This window comes from Apodemus sylvaticus, chromosome 12 (assembly GCF_947179515.1).
Source record: "Apodemus sylvaticus chromosome 12, mApoSyl1.1, whole genome shotgun sequence".
NCBI lineage: Eukaryota > Metazoa > Chordata > Mammalia > Rodentia > Muridae > Apodemus > Apodemus sylvaticus.
Genome location: NC_067483.1, coordinates 2,445,050 through 2,465,310, shown reverse-complemented (window position 1 = coordinate 2,465,310; position 20,261 = coordinate 2,445,050). Strand labels below are relative to the sequence as shown.

Here is a 20,261-nt window from a genome sequence, read left to right as displayed (position 1 = left end):
ATAGTCAAGATCAGTACAGACAGGAAGCCTAACTTGGTGACAAAATGGGTTCAGGCTGAAAATAGTAGCAATGATACTACAATGGTATTTTGTGTGATTAGAAACTAACGCCTTTATTTAGTATTTAGTATTATTTAGTATTTAGTATTTAGTATTTATTTAGTGTTTAGTGTTTAGTATTTAGTATTTAGCATTTAGCATTTAGCATTTAGTATTTAGCATTTAGTATTTAGTATTATTTATTTAGTATTTAGTATTTAATATTTAGTATTTAGGGAAGATTTTAGCCAAATATTTAGTGTCTCTTCTCCCAAATTTCCATGAATTTTTCCCCTGCATAATAAAGAGATATGCATATGAAACCAACTCATGTCTCAATAAATGTTTGGTATGGAGAGGAGCAGATTTTCAAAATTGAACTACTGATCTGAGTAAGAAATAAAAACCGAGGCTAGAGACATGGTTCAGAACCTAACAGCACTTGCTGTTCTTGCAGTGTACCTGTGTTCTGCTCCCAGCACCAACATGGTGATTATAGCCATCTACACGACAATGCCACTTGCATCCTCTTATGGTTTCTGTAAATAACAGACATGCATGTAGTGTGCAGACATACATACAGATAAATGATTTATATACCAAAAACAAAATAAATAATATTTAAACAAATTAAAAAAGAAATCAGGGCAGGAAAAATGGCTTAGTTGACAAATTATTCCTTTATAAGCATAAAGACCTGAGTATAACCATCAGTGTACACACTGAAAACTTAAATGTAGCGGCAGGTACTTGCATTACTTCTGTTGAGAGAAGAAGGTATAGCAATCCCTGGACCCAGCTGGCCAATCCAAAAGCAAGGGAGATCTTTCTATCTTATTAGGTTTTCTTTGATTTCTTTCTTTGGAGACTTGAAGTTCTTGTTATAGAGATGTTTCATTTGTTTGATTAGAGTCAAACCAAGATACTTTATATTATTTGTGACTATTGTGAATGGTGTTTCCCTAATTTCTTTCTCAGCCTGTTTGTTTTTTGAGTATAGGAAGGCTACTGGTTTCTTTGAGTTAATTTTATATCCAGTCACTTTACTGAAGTTGTTTATCGGCTGTAGGAGTTCTCTGGTGGAGATTTTTGGTCGCTTACTGATACTATCATATCATCTTCAAATAATGATAATTTGTCTTCTTCCTTTCAATTTTTTATCCCTTTGACTTCTTTTAATTGTATAATAGCTCTAACTAGAACTTCAAGTACTGTATTGAATAAGTATGGAGAGAAAGGACTGCATTGTCTAGTCCCTGATTTTAGTAGGATTGTTTCAATTTTCTCTCCATTTAGTTTGATGTGGGCTATTGGTTTGCTGTATATTGCTTTTACTATGTTTTATAGGGGCCAGGATTCCTGTTCTTTATATGACTTTAACCATGAAAGGATGATGAATTTTGTTAAATGCTTTTTCAGCATCTAATGAAATGCACTTGTGTTTTTTTTTCTTTCAGTTTGTTTATATAGTAGATTACATTGATAGATTTCCATATTTTGAATCATCTTTGCATCACTGGGACAAAGACTACTTGATTGTGGTGAATGATCATTTTGTTGTGTTCTTGGATTTGATTGGCAAGAATTTTATTGAGTATTTTTGCATCAATATTCATAAGGGAAATTGGTCTGAAGTTCTCTTTCTTTGTTGGATCTTTGTGTGGTTTTGATGTTAGTGCAATTGTGGCATCATAGATGGAGTTGGGTAGTGGTCCTTCTGTTTCTATTCTGTGGAATAGTTTGAAGACTACTAGTGTTACGTTTTCTTTGAAGGTCTGATTGAATTCTGCACTAAAACCATCATGTTCTGTGCCTCTTTTTTCTGTTGTTTGGAATACTTCAAATTATGGCTTAAGTGTTATGGAACTGTTTAGGTGATCTATCTGATCCTGGCTTAATTTTGGTATTTGGTATCTGTCTAGGAAATTGTCCAGTTACTCCAGATTTTCCAGTTGTGTTGAATATAGGCTTTTGTAGTAGAATCTGATGATTTTTTTTTTAATTTCCTGAGTTTCTGTTGTTATATCTCCCTTTTCATTTCTGATTTTGTTAATTTGGATACTGTCTCTGTGTCCTCTGGTTAGTCTGGCTAAGGGTTTATCTATCTTCTTGATTTTCTCAAAGAACCAGCTCCTGGTTTTATGATTCTTTGTATAGTTCTTTTTGTTTCTACTTGGTTTATTTCAGCCCTGAATTTGATGATTTTCTGCCTTCTACTCCTCTTGCGTGTATTAAGTTCTTTCTGTTATAAACCTTTCAGGTGTGTGGCTAAGCTCCTAGTACATGTTTTCTCCAGCTTCTTTTTGGAGGCACTCAGAGTTCTGAGATTTCCTCTTAGCACTGCTTTCATTGTGCCCCATAAATTTAGCTATGTTGTGCCTACATTTTCATTAAGTTCTTACATGTCTTTGATTTCTTTCTTTAAGGGCTTCTCCCTGTTTACTTGTGATATACTGTATTTACTTAAGGGAGTTATTTATGTACTTCTAGATGCCCTCTATAAGCATCATGGGCTGTGATTTTAATTCTAAATCTTGTTTTTCTGATGTATTGGTGTATCCTGGTCTAGTTGTTGTGGGAGAATTGGGTTTGGATGGTGCCATGTTGTCTTGATTTCTTTTAGTAATGTTCCTACTTTTGCCTTTTGCCATCTGTTTTTTTCTGGTGTTAGTTGTTCCTGCTGTCTCTGGATGGTGCTTGTCTCTCCTGTGTGCCTGCAAGCCTGTCTCAGCACTCCTGGATGACAGGTTCTCTCCTGCCAAGTGTTGAGGCACTGCCCCGCTCCTGGGTGCAGGTGGGGCACTTCTGGACTGTGTCCCAGCTGTTCTGACACTTGGGTGTTCCCTGAGTTCCTGGTTCCACCTGTCTGCTCAGTCACAGGAGCCAGGTTTTATTATTCTGACTCATAGATTCAGGGTACATTTTACCACAGTATGAAAGGCTTGATGATAAGAGTTTGAGGTTGCAAGGTGCACTGCCTATGATATCAGGGAAGTTAAGGTGATGAATGTCACGTTTCAACACACTTTCCTTTTCATATTTATTTCAGGACTTAAGCCCATAGAATCACATTACTCACATTAGGTCATCTGCTCAACTCAATTCAACACAATCTAATAAACCCCAACTAAATATCATGATAGATGGTACTGTTATTCTAACAATATGTGTCTCTGCTCTGAAGGTTAGAGATGATTAGTGCATCCCAAGTGCACAGTAAGATAAAGGTAAAACCAGGGTATAAAAAGTAAACTCAGAACTTGAGCAGAGATTGAGATAAGCTCAGATGCCCCAGTTACCATATATATTGATCAATTGGGAATAGCCAAAGTGGGGAGGACATAAACCATATAAACTCTTAGTCTTTATAGTTTGATAGTAATGGTATTCAGTGCTAGAGGAGCTCAGAAATGTCCTTTCTATGTTGACTGAGATATATAAGACCCAATAAACATTCTGAATATGTTTGTGCTGACAACACACTGACAATGACCTTTATCCTTCTTTCTTGTTTGGCTGCAGCCCCTTCTGAGTTCACATTTGCCATTGATGTTGGAAATGGCCCCATTGAACTTCTCATCCAGTCTCCTTATCCTCTGAATGACAATCAATGGCATTATATCCGAGCTGAGACAAACCTCAAGGAGACCTCACTACAGGTGGACAACCTTCCACAGAGCATGAGGGAAGCCTCAGAGGAAGGCCATTTTCAACTTCAGTTGAATAGCCAGTTGTTTGTAGGTAGGAGACATAATAGATCATACTTTATGCTGTGATCTTACCTACAAGATTTCTCTGTGTCCTCGCTCAAGGATAATTCCTAGTAACGTATGATGACTAGGAAACAATAAAAAATGGTGTTTTTCACCATGCTTAATTTTATAAAATATTTTATTCTAGCTTTATGGTCATTGCAGTAAAGTCATTGACCTCTTTTACAAATTTAGGAGTCATCTCAGACAATTTTGGTACCACTTTTCATTCTGTTTATTGTTTTCAAACATTGGTAGAATTTTATGTTTTGGATCATTGCAATTAATGTTTACACTGAAGGAATATAGATGTTTGTTTAGGTGTCATATAGTGTATTTATTTATACATACACACAAACACACACACACAAATGCACACACATACACATGCATACACACATACACACACACATACAAGGATTTGCACATGGGTGTATGTTATGGTGATGATATAGAATCTCTTAAAATTATCCAACATTTAGGCTAGTTCATACATTCCTTAAAACTGTAAAAATAAATTACACACAGGTAAAAATACAACTTTAGTTCACTGCACATGGTAGTATGGAATGCTTCATTTTATACTGCTCTGTCATCATTTGGATGGGGCATATGTCCCATTGATTTATCCTGCAGCTAAAGGAGACTCACTCACTGAAATTGAAACAGAGAAGACACTACCAGTGAGGTTTGCCTTCTTTGCTTGCAGTCTTATCAGAATTGGAAACAATCTATAGTTTTGTCATTATTTCTGAGTAAGAGACCTGTGCCTCAGGAATGTTCTTTTTTTGGACTCATGCAGTAAATTTCACATATGTGTTTACTAGTCTGGTAACCAGGTGTCTTAATTACTTTTTAATTGCCATGATAAGACACCAATAAAAATCCTTTATTTGTGCTCATACTTGTGGAGGGCTAGAGTCTATTCCAGCATGGAAGTAATCATGGCAGCAGCAAGGTATGCATGCTGCCAAAGCAATAGCCAAGATCTTATATTTTACTACGTAAGAATGAGACAGAGAAAGCTAACTCACTTTTGGAACTTCAGAGCCCATCTTTCTCCAAAAAGATCAAACCTCCTAATTCTTCCCAAACAGTTCCAGCAATAGAATATGGGGAGTGACTGTGCAAATATAAGCTTAAGGAAGCTGTTGTCACTCGAACCACTATATCTGGGACAGGTTAAGGAAGGTATATTTTTAACCATCATGTCATTTCTAACCCTCTACACTGTTCATTATCTTTCATGTCATCAATTACTCTTTTGTCCTTTCAACTTACAGATCTCCTGTGTGTATTTGTGTGTGTATGTGTGTGTATCTGTGTGTGTATGTGTGTGCACATGTTTGTGTGTGTCAATGCACATGTGAGTAGATGTGATCATGTGTACACACTGCATATAAAGTCTGAGAACAGTCCTTAGATACCTCCAATTTGTTTAAATCAATGTTTCTCATGGTCTTGTAACTTTTTCATGTAGACTAGGCTACCTGGCATGTGGGCTTCCAGAGATCTGCTTGTTTCTACCTCACATCTTACATTAAAGATATTGTGTGCATCCACCCCATAACCTAGGTTTCTCATTGGTTCTGGGGGTAAAACTCTGGTCTTCATGCTGGCAAGGCAAGCCCTTTTCTGATTGTCCAAACTTCCCAGTCCCCATTTATGACTTTATTTTCCTTGTTGACATATTTCTTATCTAAGACAGAAAATTAGATATGCTGAATCTATCCATGTTGATAAGCACACATACAGATCTAGTTACTTTCTAGATGAGCAGTTCTCAGTCTGGCTAATGTTTCATGTTGTGCCATAAAATTATATTTGGTAATACTTTGTAACTGTAATTTTGCTACTGTTATGAGTAGTAATGTAAATATCTGATATGCAAGATATCTGACATATGAAACTGTGGAAGGTTGGTTTACCTCTAAAGGGGTCATGACCTACAGATTGAGAACTGATCCTGTAAAATACAATTTAATAGAGTTGTGGCAAAAGATGTTAAGGAAGAATGAATTTCAGTTGAGACAGCAGATATACATGGAAAATAATTGATTTGTTGCTACTGCCATCAGCATTTCTTATCTTCTCTCCCCTCTCTTTTTTCCACCCTCCTCCTTTCTTTTTCTCCCATTAGTACATTTGACAGAACTCAATGATTACTCTGCACTCTCATTTCATCTGTGATATGACCTTGTGTTCAAGGGTTGGACAATAATTGCCAGTTTTTTTAAAGTCAGAATGGACCTCTGCCTTTTCTGTGAACTCCTAGAATGCTCAGCACTACACAATACAGGCTAATGGAATTTAGCTGTATTTGTTGTGTCTTAATATACATACTTTCTTACTTGCATGAAGAGCTGGGTTTTCTATGTGAACAAAACAATATGAAAGTTTAAATCTGCTCAATGCTTTATGGAATGTATTGAAGTCCCTTCTGATCCCTCCGATGTCTTCTGAGCTAAGAGTCAGATTATAGCCCAAGTCTGAATATAAGCTTGAAAATCTGCTAAATGGAATTTTATTAGTAAACTCTAGGAGCAAAAATCAGATAATGCATAATACTTCTACTGATTCTTAACATTAGGAACACTGCTTCTCAAGAGAAGACTAAGAAGACAGTAGTAACTGAACATAAACTGTTTTCTAAGCTGTGCTGTAAGCTTTACTACAAAATTATGGAATAATAAATGGAATAGCTTCAACTTAAGTGATTCAATTAGCAATATGGCTAACCAGTGTGTGACCAGGAGTTGAACACCAACACCCACCTAACCCTTTTACAGTTCTGAATCTTGAACTGTATGAGCAAAGGGGAAAGTTACAATTTTGTCACTGTGGTAGACCTAACATCTTTCTTTGAAATTGGCCAGAAGAGACAATCTTATTGCAACCCTTTTATTTCAGATGAAACACAGTACAAGCCGCATAAAACTCCATATTTTATTCATGTGTAAATAAATAAATAAATAAATGTTCCTTCTTTAGTATTTTAAGAAGAGCTAAGTTTCCCTCTCAGTCTCCCCTGTCTCATGATAATTTTTCTTTGCAACATGCCTCATGGATCCAAAGTTAGCCTTGAACATGTTATGTAGCAAAAGATGACCTTAAATTCTGATTTTCCTAGCTTCACATCCTGAAGGCTAAGATTATTGATGTTCATTGTGACAGTTTATTCAGTGGTAATGGGCATTGAACTCAGGGCTTCTTGCATGCTAGGCAAGCAGTCTACCAACTGAATCAAGTCGCTAGCCAGACTTCTAGGTTTTTTGTTTGTTTGGTTTGTTTTTTGTTATTGTATATTTGTTTTTATTTTTTAACAACTTTCTTTCTTTTACTGGGAACTTAAGGAAAAGTTCTGCTGAGCTGACAATAGCACTATAGCTTCGTGTTGCCACAAAGATATTACTTTCATGGAATAAGATGTTAAAGATCAACAGATGAAAGCTGAGATCAAATTACCACTTGGACAAGCTTCCTGTGCAGAGTATTAGCCTCACAACCACAAAAGCCTTATAGGCCCAAAATTGCGAGTGAAGAGCTCTTAGGTCCATTAAAAAAAAAATGTTGCTTCACCAAAAAGAAGCATCTTGTTAGTACAGATTTCTAGGGAGACAGGACTAAGGTCTACACCAAATGTCCTACTCTACATGCTAGACATCATCAGACTCTAGCTTGAACTTAAGCCTCTAATGACTTGGCAATAGTGAAAGGATGTCCATTGCCCCTTGTTTGCAACCACAAAGGAAAGAAGAAGAGTTGTGACCACAGGAGCCTATTTCATCCTGTATACAGTGAGAGACCTTAGCAAGAATTAGAATGCTTTCTGGGAGAGGGAACAACTAGGATTTCTGTGATCTATTGGCTACACCTATGTATTAAAGCTATGACACTTTACATGTGTTCCCTCTTTTTTTTCACCATTAGGAGGAACATCATCAAGACAGAAAGGCTTTCTTGGATGCATCCGATCTTTACTCTTGAATGGTCATAAAGCAGACCTGGAAGAGAGAGCAAAGGTCATGTCTGGAGTTATACCTGGCTGTCAAGGTCACTGCAGCAGCTATGGAAGCAATTGTCACAATGGGGGCAAGTGTTTGGAGAAACATAGTGGTTACTCCTGTGACTGTACCAACTCACCATATGAAGGACCTTTCTGCCAGAAAGGTATGGTAGACATACATTTCATTACTGTGTGTGGTTCCCTAACACACAAATACCATGGCCAATGATTATGTGCCTTTACTCAGTCCAGACCATTGATACTACATATAATGCTCTACTACCCACATGCCATATTTAAACTGCAGGCAAGCTACACCATTTCTTCTATTTGTGGCAATGTAATACTGACATGGCATTGTCAAGCTAACCTTTTCCATGCTCTAAGCAGTGTCCATACTTTGCGCTTTCAGAAAGTTTTCCTGTGCTTAGACTCTGCATAGCTCATCAGCATAATTATATTGATGCATTGGTCTTATATGCTGACTGGTTTAGATGGATCAGTTGTGCTCAGCAATAATTGAAAATGGGCACATCTACAAGGCTGAAGGGTCTGATGAAGATTAACAGTGGATCATCTACTTGAGTTTAATGGCATACTTAAATTTCTAGTTCTAGTTATGAATTGGAAAATGTATCAAAAGACCAAAAGAATTGAGTGCAAAATATAGAAACGCTCAAGCCATCTTCATTTGAATGAATGTGTCAATGAGAAAAAAATAAAATAAAAGTTTTGTCTGCTATAACCTTCCTAGGATTTTTAGCATTTCTTTTATTCACAAAAATGAAGTTTGCTAAGACCTAGTGTAAATAATATTCAACAACAGTATCCAATATTAAGATGAAATATTTTAACTGCTACAGGACTCAGCAATTCCACTAGACTCTTACCAATTCATAAAGACACTGTCCTTTTTGGTGTTGGTCTATGTGTGACTCTATGTGTATGTGTCCCCATGCGCACACACACTCACACACACACACACACACACACACACACATTCCTATGTATGAGGAATAAGCATCTGTGAACAATATATAGGACAAATGGGCATATGTTCCTTAGGTCACATCTACTTTGTGTTTTAAGTCAGTGTCTCTCACTTGTATAGACTCTCCAGTGGACTAGTCTGGTTAGCCAACAAGCTACAAAGATGTGGGAGACTCTGTCTGCCCAGAATAGACATTGTAGCCACCACTATGTAAGCTATTTTTTAACATAGGTTTTGATGATCATACTTTAAGCAGTTCAACAACATAGCCATCTCTTAAGCCTTAAAAGAAAATTTTCAAACTCCTCCACCAAGCAGTATTTTATTTAGTCTAATTTAATCTCAAATTTAAAATAAAAGTGCCCACGGTTTCCCTTGAAGAATCCTGTATTTTTCAAGTTGATACTTTATTTATTTACATTTCAAATGTTTTACCCTTTCACAGTTTCCCCTCTGCAAATCCCCTATCCCATCCTCCCTTAACCTTCTTCTATGAGTGTGCTCCCCAACCCACCTACCCACTCCTTCTTCACCACCCTAGCATTCCTCTACACTGGGGCATCAAGCCTTCACAGTACTAAGGGTCCCCATCCCTTTGATAAGGTCCCTTTAGCTCCTTCAGTTCTTCCCATAATTCCTTCATTGGAATTCCTGTGCTCAGTCCTATGGTTGGATGCGAGCATCCACATCTGTATTGCTCAGGATCTGGCAGAGACTCCCAGAGACAACTGTTTCAGACTCCTGACAGCAAGCACTTCTTGGCCTCAGCAATGGTGTTTGTGTTTGGTGTCTGTATGTGAAATGGATCCTCAGATGGAGCAGTCTCAGGATGGTCTTTACTTCAGTCTCTGCTCTACTCTTTGTCCCCATGATTACTTTAGACAGGAGCAATTCTGGGTTAAATTTTTGGAGATGGGTGGGTGGTCCCATCCCTCAATCAGTGAATGGGGGAGGATGCCTAATCTCTGGGTACGGTCTCAGCAGACTCTGTCTCACTTTTGTGGGGTATTTTGGCTAATATCATCCCCGTGGAGTTCTGGGAGGCTCTTGCTTTCCTGGCATCGGGGATTTTCTTATTTCTACCCCCAGTTCCACATCTCCCATTGCTACACAGATGTATTTAATTTCCTGACCATCTGAACACATTGTCCAACTCCTCCCATACTTGATTCTTTCCCTCTTTTCTTCTCCCCCTCTCCTTTTCATCCCAAGGATCTCTCATCCTCTCCTTCCTATGTAAGACCAAAGCATCCACTCTGTGGTCTTCTTTCCTCTTAAGCTTCATTCAGATCCCGTAATTTAACTTCTCTCTTTACTCATGCTGATCTCTTAAATTATTTGCGTGTTATTGCAAGAAAATATTAAAAACAAAACAAACAAACAAACAAACAAAAAAAAATATGAGAAAAGAAAATATCCCAGAAATCATTAGGACCAAGCATGGTAAACAATTCATCAGTACTTGAAATGAATAAGGCAGGTCTCATCCCAAAAGTTTTCACTAAAGGCAAAACTTTGAAATTTGTTCTATTACATTTATTTGTATTTTGGGGGAGAATATAGATATTACAACACACACATGGAGGTTAGAGGAAAATTTTGGCTAGTTAACTTTCGCATCTGTTATTTGGGTCCAATATTCAGGTATTCCAGTGTGATGAGAAGAAATTTTACCCATTGCACTATCTTAACTATACATTTTTCAGATAAGAGCTCATAAAGTCACAGCAATTGCAGTTGCTTACATATAGCCTATAAAAGATAAATCTAGTCAGTATTCCAACAATTATCTTGGAGATGCTTGAGAGGCTCCATCCCTAGCTGAGAATCTATTGGCAGTTGATAATCATTAGTTGAGGAAGAGTCAGTTTATTTACTGATGTGGTGCCCATTCTCCCTTGGATGGCCTTTTATGTATGGTAATAGTGTAAACATTAACCCGACTCAGTGGCAGTTGAATAAACGAATGAATAACATAAAGTTAGGAGGCAATACATGTCATGAGGGAAGAAGGAGTTGGAGGGGGTGTGATCACAATGCATTTTATTTCTATCTTTGCTTTCTGCTGCTGGGACAAATGCCATGACCAAAAACGACAAAGGGAAGAAAGAGTTAAGTTGGCTTACAGGCCAGAGTACATCATCTGAGAAAGTCAATTGAGTTACTCAAAGGCAAGAGATGAAGTAAAGTCTATGTAGGCATACTGCTTATTGCCATGGTTCTCCTGTGTTGCTCTTCCTGCTTCCACGTAAACCCAGGGCCTTTGCCTCAGGTTGCACTGCCTATAATAGGATGTGCCCTTGTATTCTACACCAACCATTAATCAGGAGAATACCAACACAAGCTTGCCTGTTGGCCAGTCTGATAGAGTCATGTTCTTTTTTTTTTTTTTATTTTACTTATTTTTTTCGATATATTTTTATTTACATTTCATATGTCTTCCCCTTTCCTGGCTCCACACTCACCAGAAGCCACATAAGCCTTCTTTCCTCCCCCTGCTCCCCCTTCCACGCCTTCCCACTTCCCTGTTCTAGTATTGCTTTATACTGCTACATTGAGTCTTTCCATAACCAGGGGCTACTCCTCCAATCTTCTTGGACATCATTTGATATGTGGATTATGTCTTGGTTATTCCAACTTTCTAGGCTAATAACTGCTTATCAGTGAGTGCATACCATGATTGATCTTTTGAGACTGGGTTACCTCACTTAGTATGATGTTCTCCAGCTCTCTCCATTTTTCTAAGAATTTCATGAATTCATTGTTTCCAATGACTGAATAGTACTCCGTTGTGTATATATGCCACATTTTTTGTATCCATTTCCCCATTGAGAGAAATCTGGGTTCTTCCCAGCTTCTGTCTATTATAAATAGGGCTGCTAGGAACACAGTGTAGCATGTGTCTTTATTACATGCTGGGGAAGCCTCTGCAAATTAGTAGGTTTTCTATACTCAAAGGATAAGCAGGCTGAGAAAGAAATTAGGGAAATGACACCATTCACAATAGCCACAAATAAGATAAAGTACCTTGGTGTGACTCTGACCAAATAAGTGAAAGATCTGTATGACAAGAACTTCAAATTTCTGAAGAAGGAAATGGAAGAAGACCTCAGAAAGTGGAAAAATCTGCCATGCTCATGGATTGGCAGGATTAATTTTGTTAAAATGGCCATCTTGCCAAAAGCAATATACAGATTCAATGCAATACCCATCAAAATCCCAACTCAGTTCTTCATAGAGCTTGAAAGAGCAATTCTCAAATTCATCTGGAATAACAAAAAAACAAAAAACAAAACAAAACAAAAAAAACGGATAGCTAAAACTATTTGCAACATTAAAAGAAATTCTGGGGGTATCAGTATCCTGGACCTCAAGCAATACTACAGAGCAATAGTATTAAAAACTGCAAGTTATTGGTACAGTAACAGGCAGGCCAATCAATGGAATAGGATTGAAGATCCAGTATTGAACCCACACACCTACCACTTGATCTTTGACAAAGGAGCTAAAAACATCCAGTGAGGAAAAAAAGCCTTTTCAACAAATGGTGCTGTTTCAATTAGAAGTCAGCATGCAGAGGAATGCTAATTGATCCATTCTTATCTCCTTGTACTAAGCTCAACTCCAAATGAGTCAAGAACCTCCAGCTAAAGCCAGACACACTGAATCTAATAGAAAAGAAACTGGGGAAGACACTTGAGGACATCGATACAGGAGGAAAGTTCCTGAACAGAACACCAATAGCTTATACTCTAAGATCAAGAATTGACAAATGGGACCTCATAAAATTACAAAGTTTCTGTAAGGCAAAGGACACCATCAAAAGGACAAATTGGCAACCAACAAATTGGGTAAAGATATTCACCAACCCTACATCTGACAGAGGGCTAATATCTAATATATACCAATAACTCAAGAAGGTAGACTCCAGAAAACCAAATAACCCTACTAAAAAATTGGGTACAGAGCTAAGCAAAAAATTTTAACTTGAAGAACTGCGGATGACTGAGAAGCATCTTAAAATAATGTTCAGCAACATTAGACATTAGGGAAAAGCAAATCAAAACAAAACTGAGATTTCATCTCACACCAGTCAGAATGGCTAAGATTAAAAACTCAGGAGACAGCAGGTGTTGTCAAGGATATGGAGAAAGAGGAACACTCCTCCACTGCTGGTGGGATTGCAAATACATACAACCACTCTGGAAATCAGTCTGGTGGTTCCTCAGATAACTAGGCAAGTCATTTCCAGAGTCATGTTATTAATTGAAGCTCTTTCTTCCCAGAATACCAGGGCCTTGGTCAAGTTGACAAATATTAACAAGGACAATTGACTCCTGTACAATTTGACATACCAATATATTGCTATAAAATCATGACATCTCCTTTATCATTTGTCTCTAAGAATTCAGATTCATATCTACATTTAAAAGTCCAATGACTTTTAAAAATTAAAATAATTTTAAAATTCAGACCTTTAAATATCTGGTCTCTCTAAAAGTCCAAAGTCTCTATAGTATTTATAACTCTAATATAACAAATAAGTTACAGTCTTCCTTATTTGACGGGGTGGGCAACAGAGATAGGGTACAGTTACTATCAAAACAAAACAAAACTAAAAGTAGATTGTAAAAATTTCATTAGTTGTCACCTGGTTCCCACACATGATCTTGGCTACCAATGGCCTAGACAGCTATACTTCTTTGACTCTCCTCTTTGTAATACACATAGCTCCTCTTCTAGACCTAGGTACACTCCTTCTTTTGGATACTACTTACCTTGAATGTTGTCCTACAGTTCTGATTTCTCTAAAATTGATGGGGTCTCTACCATCACCAGTGCCTTCCTGGCCTCTCTTTTGTGTCTTTGATACTACCACGCCATACCAAACTTCATCTTTTCTCAATACAATCTTCAATTTTGGGATTTCTACTGTAAATTTAGTTTATAGCATTACCAATGACCTGTCCTGGCCTATTGCCATACTTCAGCTTTTCTCCATGACTCCTTCAGTATTGACATTTCATTCAACACAAACCAAGTATCATCTGGAGGAGACTTATACAATTCCATGTTTGATACCAGCTTGAAATTTTGCTTTTTCTTCTCTGGTCTGCACATTGGGGTGCTAACCCTGAGTAAATGTTAAAAAAAAAAAAGATTTTGATGGTCTTTTATTACTCTCAGCTGTTCCCTCGCCCCAATTAGCGAGTAAGTCTTATCTCAGTGAGCCACATGAAACACCCCAGGGATCATTGCTACAAAAATATCACACAATCACTCCTGATAGAGTCTATTACTTCCTCTGAAATGTAACCAGCCAGATCTCCATCATCTTATTCTTGTTAACTCCCAACATTATGTTTCAGATCCTTACATATAGCCTAATAGACTCTGGGCCTATAATGGCATTGTCTAGCACAAAGTGCCAAATGCATCCCACCTTCCTCCTCAAACGAGCATGTACAGATCAATCTCAGCAATATTCCATAAACCTGCTTCCATCTTCAATTGCAATTTATTGTCTTTTGCTATGATAAATTCTATGACCAAAAGGACTTGGGGAGAAAATAGCTTATTCAGCTTACAGGTCACAGTCCATCATCAGAAGCTAAGACTGTGACCTAGGTGAGGAACTTGCTTTGACTGATTTGTGGATAATCCATCACCACTTGTTCAGAGATGGCACTGTCTAATGTAGTCTGGGAACTCCTACATCAATCATTAGGAAAAGTCTCCCATAGACTTGCCTAGAGGCCAATCTGTTGGAGGAACTTGCTCTATTGAAGTTTCCTCCTCATGGTTTAAACTGACCTGTGTTAAGGTAATGAAAATTGAAAAAGACAGCACATATAACATTCTTGAAGAATAAACAAATACATTTTAAGCTGATTTGAAGATAAAAGTTCTCTCAGGTTTCACAAGTGGAGATCTCTGCTATCAATCTCTGAAAAGTTTGAGTCTATCCATTATTATATCAAGAACATGCAGATGCAAAGCAACAAACATGACACTATAATATACACACAGTATTCTGTAACATCTATGTGAAAATCTTCTAATGATGGGAGGACTTGAACAGTGGCCCTACCTGCATTTTTCAAGGGATATTATACAAATGTCCAGTTTAGCCTCATTATTACAAGTTCATTTGTCTGTAACATTTTTACTCATTCTTCTCCAGTAATAATGCCCCAACTGTTGCAGTATTTCTCATTTTGATTCATAAGTTAAAAAAAAAATATGTATTTCTAAGCCTTACCTACTCCACTGTTTCCAATTTCTACCTTCATATTCAAATTAATAATCACATGCATAAGCATTGGTAGTGAGAAACCTTTCCTAAACAAATAATTGTCTTGACAATTGGCTTGTGTAACATCAGGAATAAAATTAAGAACATGTTCTCTGTTATCAGAACTGGACCAAATTACAGACTTTCTATTCTTTGTAAGGCTATGACAACAAAAAATTATTCATCTGGGCTTATAATTTCAGAGATTTCAGCCAACTGTGCCTTGGCTCTGTTGATTTTGGGGTCAGGTTGACATGGGACATCATTGAGGGCAAGTATGGCAGAAAAAAAACTATTTCTTACAGCTTTTTGTATAGAAGAAGAGAAAGAGGGAACTGGAATTTCCAGATCCCCTTCAAAGTCATATTACCAATGGATTAGAGAAACAGAAATGTCTTTCATTCTGCTAAAACTCAATTTAAGAGGTATTTTTTTCACTGGTTCTACTTTTGCTGTCATTCATGAGAAATAATTGTTGGATTTGAGGAAATGAAAGTTTTACCTATAATTTCTTCTAAATATTTCTTCTAAGTATCTTATTACTTTAATTTTATCTCTTTTTTTGAGGACCTTGTTACATTTTGGGTTATCATTTTTATTTTTTGTAAAATTGTGCTCTTGCATGATTCCATTATTTATCTCCCCAATTTTAAATTATATTTATTTGTGTGTGTGTGTGTGTGTGTGTGTGTGTGTGTGCATGTGTGTGTCAGCATGCCAGGGCACTTTCAGTAGTACCTTCTTTCATTCTACCATGTGGCCCTAAGTGTATGGTCTGAGCCACCTTGCCATTTTTGACATGATTGTTTTGCCTCAGGAGAGCATTGATGAATGTGTGTGTCTTTGCATTCAGCACTCTTCTATTATTGACCAAAAATCTAGTCCTACTACAAAAATACTTTTGTTACTAAAAGTGCTGGATAATAAATTTGTAAATTTATAATGCTAAACCTCATTTAAATACACATAATCATTTTGAAATTACTTACATTTTATATAGTAGAGATCATGGTATGAGTTTTATTTATGCCACACACTTGCTTTATTTCATCCCATAAGCATTTCTATAAATGTCATAAATGTTTGTAAGCACCAGTTTTAACTATTACAACATTTCTTATTATACACACTCTCCTTTCTTATTTAATTCATTTATCACTGGACCTCTGTGGAAATAGTCTATGTTCAGGGTCTCATAATTTACATTCTCGCTGCGCAAATAATATTTATGCACTTAACCTCAAACTTACTTCCTTGATTAGGTGTGTGAAATTCAGGAGTTGTATAGAATGGATCAAGTTTAGTCATCAATGAACACTATACATTTTATGTAAATTCTCCCTAAGTGCTAGCACTAACTATTTTTTGAAATGTTATATTATCTCAAAGTAAAATAACAATAAAATGAAACATTTACTAAATGTGCTTCAGATTTTTTTTTTATAATTTATTTATAGGAAAATGAAACCTAGTCCAGTACCTTCATCTCTTGTTATAAAACAAAAAATTGGATGAGTAGCAGCATCTCCACTTACTGCTGAGTTCAGCTTTCCACTGAAACAAATTACACATAAATATTAGAAATAATTAAAACTAGCTCCAGGAACAGAGCCAGAATGCCAATTTTTTAATATGTCTAATTATAAAAGTTTTTTTTAATTTTTAATTTATTGTCATAAAAGAAAAATCATATTTTACATTCCTATATATTATATGCTTTACATTCATTGTGAATAAAATATAAATTTAAGAATATACTCAAACATGACCAAGGCTTTTATTATGTTAGCTTGAAAATAGGAGCTTGATGGTGGGATTGCAAGATGATGCAACCACTTTGGAAATCATTCTGGCGGTTCCTCAGAAAACTGGACATATCACTTCCTGAGGACCCTGTTATACCACTCCTGGGCATATATCCAGAGGATTCTTTAGCATGCAATAATGACACATGTTCCACTGTATTCATAGCAGCCCTATTTGTAGTAGCCAGAAGCTGGAAAGAAACTAGGTGTCCTTCAGCGGAGGAATGGATACAAAAAATATGGTATATTTACACAATGGAGTACTATTCAGCCATTAGAAACAATGAATTCATGAAATTCTTAGACAAATGGATGGAGCTGGAGAACATCATACTAAGTGAGGTAATCCAGTCTCAAAAGATCAATCATGGTATGCACTCACTGATAAGTGGATATTAGCCTAGAAACTTTGAATACCCAGGACATAATCCACAAATTAAATGATGTCCAAAAAGAATGGAGGAGTGGCCCCTGGTTCTGGAAAGACTTAGTGCAAGAATATAGGGGAATTCCAGAACAGGGAAGTGGGAAGGGGTGGATGGAAGAATAGGGGGACAGAAGAGGGCTTATGGGACTTGCGGGAAATGGGGATTCAGAAAATGGGAAATCATTTGCAATGTAAATTTTAAAAAGTAAATAAAAAACAAAAAACAAACAAACAAAAAAACAAATGAAACCTCCAAATGTGGATAAACCAATTTTTGAATATATAAATATATTTAATATTATATTAAATAATTAAATTAATATCATATTAAATATATATTAATATAAATCATTTGAAATGTAAATTAAAATATATCAATAAAAAAAAGAAAATAGGAGCTTGAACTGCAGGTCATACATCCATAAGGACAACACAGGTATCAAGCAGATTATGAGCCAACATTTGCATAGCTATATTTGTCTGATTCATAGTTTTAACATACACACACTGATGTAACTTGATTGATAAAGTCAAAACACTGCTTCTTTACATTTTCCCAAATTACACTAGTAGTCCATATCTGATAGTCATTATGAAAAAACACAAAGTGTGAATTAGGTGGCACTACTATAAACTGTTAACAGAATTTCACACACACACACACATACACACACACACACACACACACTCAAATGGCTAGAGAGCCTTCGGAAGGAAAGCTAAGATAGGCCTTAGTGTCCCACACTTAGCCAGATCATTTTGAGAGAGGATTAGGAACACTGTGTCTTTCTTTGGGAAGAAGAACCTATCATACCCATATAAACTTGAGTCTACCACAGTTTTCCATGTAGTTCTGTGCTTATAGATCTTCGAAGTCTTCTATAAAAAGCAATGTTGCCTTTACATTTGTCCACAACAAGATAAAATTATGGTTAGCTCAAGAGGAGCCTGAAATGTGAGAGAATAAGTATTTCAACACATTGAGAGACATACCATCAATCAAAACACATAAAATGTGGAGGCTACTGAGATGTATTTAGCTTAAATTATGTTCTTTTTTCTATGTTTTTGTATATTTTCAGTATGTTTATATATGTGTGAGATTGTGTGTGGGTGTGTGTATGTGTGCATATACATGTATGTATAGGTCGGGAGTCAATAACAGATATATTGCTCAGTTACTCTTCAAAACGTGGCACTCGGTAGTTGCTAGACTACTTAGTGGGCACCAGGGTTCGTTTTATCTTTGATTTCCCAGAGTGAGGATGGAATATGTACACAACCACACCTATCTTTTAATGTAGATATTGAAGATCCAAATTCATTTCTTTGCACTTGTACAGCAGACATTTAACCATCCAACCTAGCTATGTCCTTATTCCTAAGTTATATGTTCTTATAGCACAGAGATTACACAATTTAAAACCCTGTAGGACATTGTTCTTCAATGATTTACAAAGACAATCTCACTAAATGACATGGTAATACAGAAATAGTGTTAAATGTTCTCATTAGCCTCCTCAGCCATATTTATAATTACAAACAATGGTTACAAAAGGGCTTGGAAATAGTTATTGTCAGCACAATGCTTGCCACACAAGCATAAGAGTCTGAGTGTAGATCATCCGCACCAACTTAGACAACTAGATATGTTGCGATCTTATTATGGTGAGATCTTATTAGTTCTGAGCCTAATTAGCAGCCAAACTAACCAGTCCATGAGCTCCACACTCAGTGTCTCAAAATTCAAATTGGAGAATGATAAGGGAGGACATCCAACAACCCTTAGTCTTCAATATCAACATGAGTCTACATCTACACATGTGTACATATACATAGGAATGGGTTTGAGTCTTTCTAAAGTCATCAAGAAGCAGACTGTGTAGTTTCTTAACACCTCTAACCCATTGCTGGATACAGATAAATCAACAAGCAGGTATTACAGCTACCCAAAGTAAGTGACTAAATATTGGAAAGTTTGAAAGTCTGCTATCTTTTCTTTTTTGCAGAAATTTCAGCTCTTTTGGATTCTGGAACCTCTATAACATACATGTTTCAAGAACCATATTCAGTGATCAAGAATGCAAGCCTTTCCACTTCAGCTTTCTACACAGATAACAGCTTCATTTAAGGAAACCATCAGGCTGAGTTTCATGACAGCACAAGCTCCCACCCTCTTGCTCTACCTCAATTTCTCTTCTCAGAATTTTCTGGCTATCCTGCTCTCCAGGAATGGTAAGTGTCGGCGGCATGAAGCCATAAGGCCAGACTTGCCTAAAAGGACAGCCCATGTTCTGCAGCACCTTGTAGAGCTTCACAGCTGAGCAGTCTCAGCTTAACCTTCCTTCCACTTCATCTTTATTAGCCATAATTGGTATCCTGGGCCAGTGTCAATTTGCCACTGAAGTCTAAACACATTGAATTTAATTTGGTTTAATTGTGTTGCAGAAAATATTTATTATTAGTTCCATGCTAAACTCCATTAAGTTTAAAAGATCATAAGCAATTTTGAATTTCAGGGATACTTGCATGTAACTGGGGGCTGTAAAGCATAAATACTGGATTGTTTTATAAATGTGCATTGTCTCTATCATGTGAGAACTATAATAGTAGGGCACAGGACTTCATTTTTAAAAATCTGATTGTGTGTGTGTGTGTGTGTGTGTGTGTGTGTGTGTGTGTGTGTGTGTGTGTGTGTGTGTGTGTATAATGATTGTCTACTGTGGTATTTGCCACTTGGTAATGGCAAGACCTGAAGTATTTAACTCAGTCAAAGAGTACTACTGTTCCACAAATGAAATATTGTTATTTCTTTTCTTTACTGCAATTATTACAATTAGTTATAAAATTCATTCATTCTTACAGGACATTGTATATAAAATAGAAGACTTCACATATATAGAAGAGCCTAAATACTTTTTAAAAGTTTATTATTATCTGTGTATC

At 36.6% G+C, this 20,261-nt stretch overlaps 1 pseudogene; it reads left to right on the top strand.

Annotated features, from left to right (window-relative positions):
• LOC127697734 (contactin-associated protein like 5-1-like) overlaps positions 1 to 19,639 on the top strand; it is a 508,343-nt pseudogene extending 488,704 nt beyond the window's left edge.
• Positions 19,640 to 20,261: the final 622 nt, after the last annotated feature.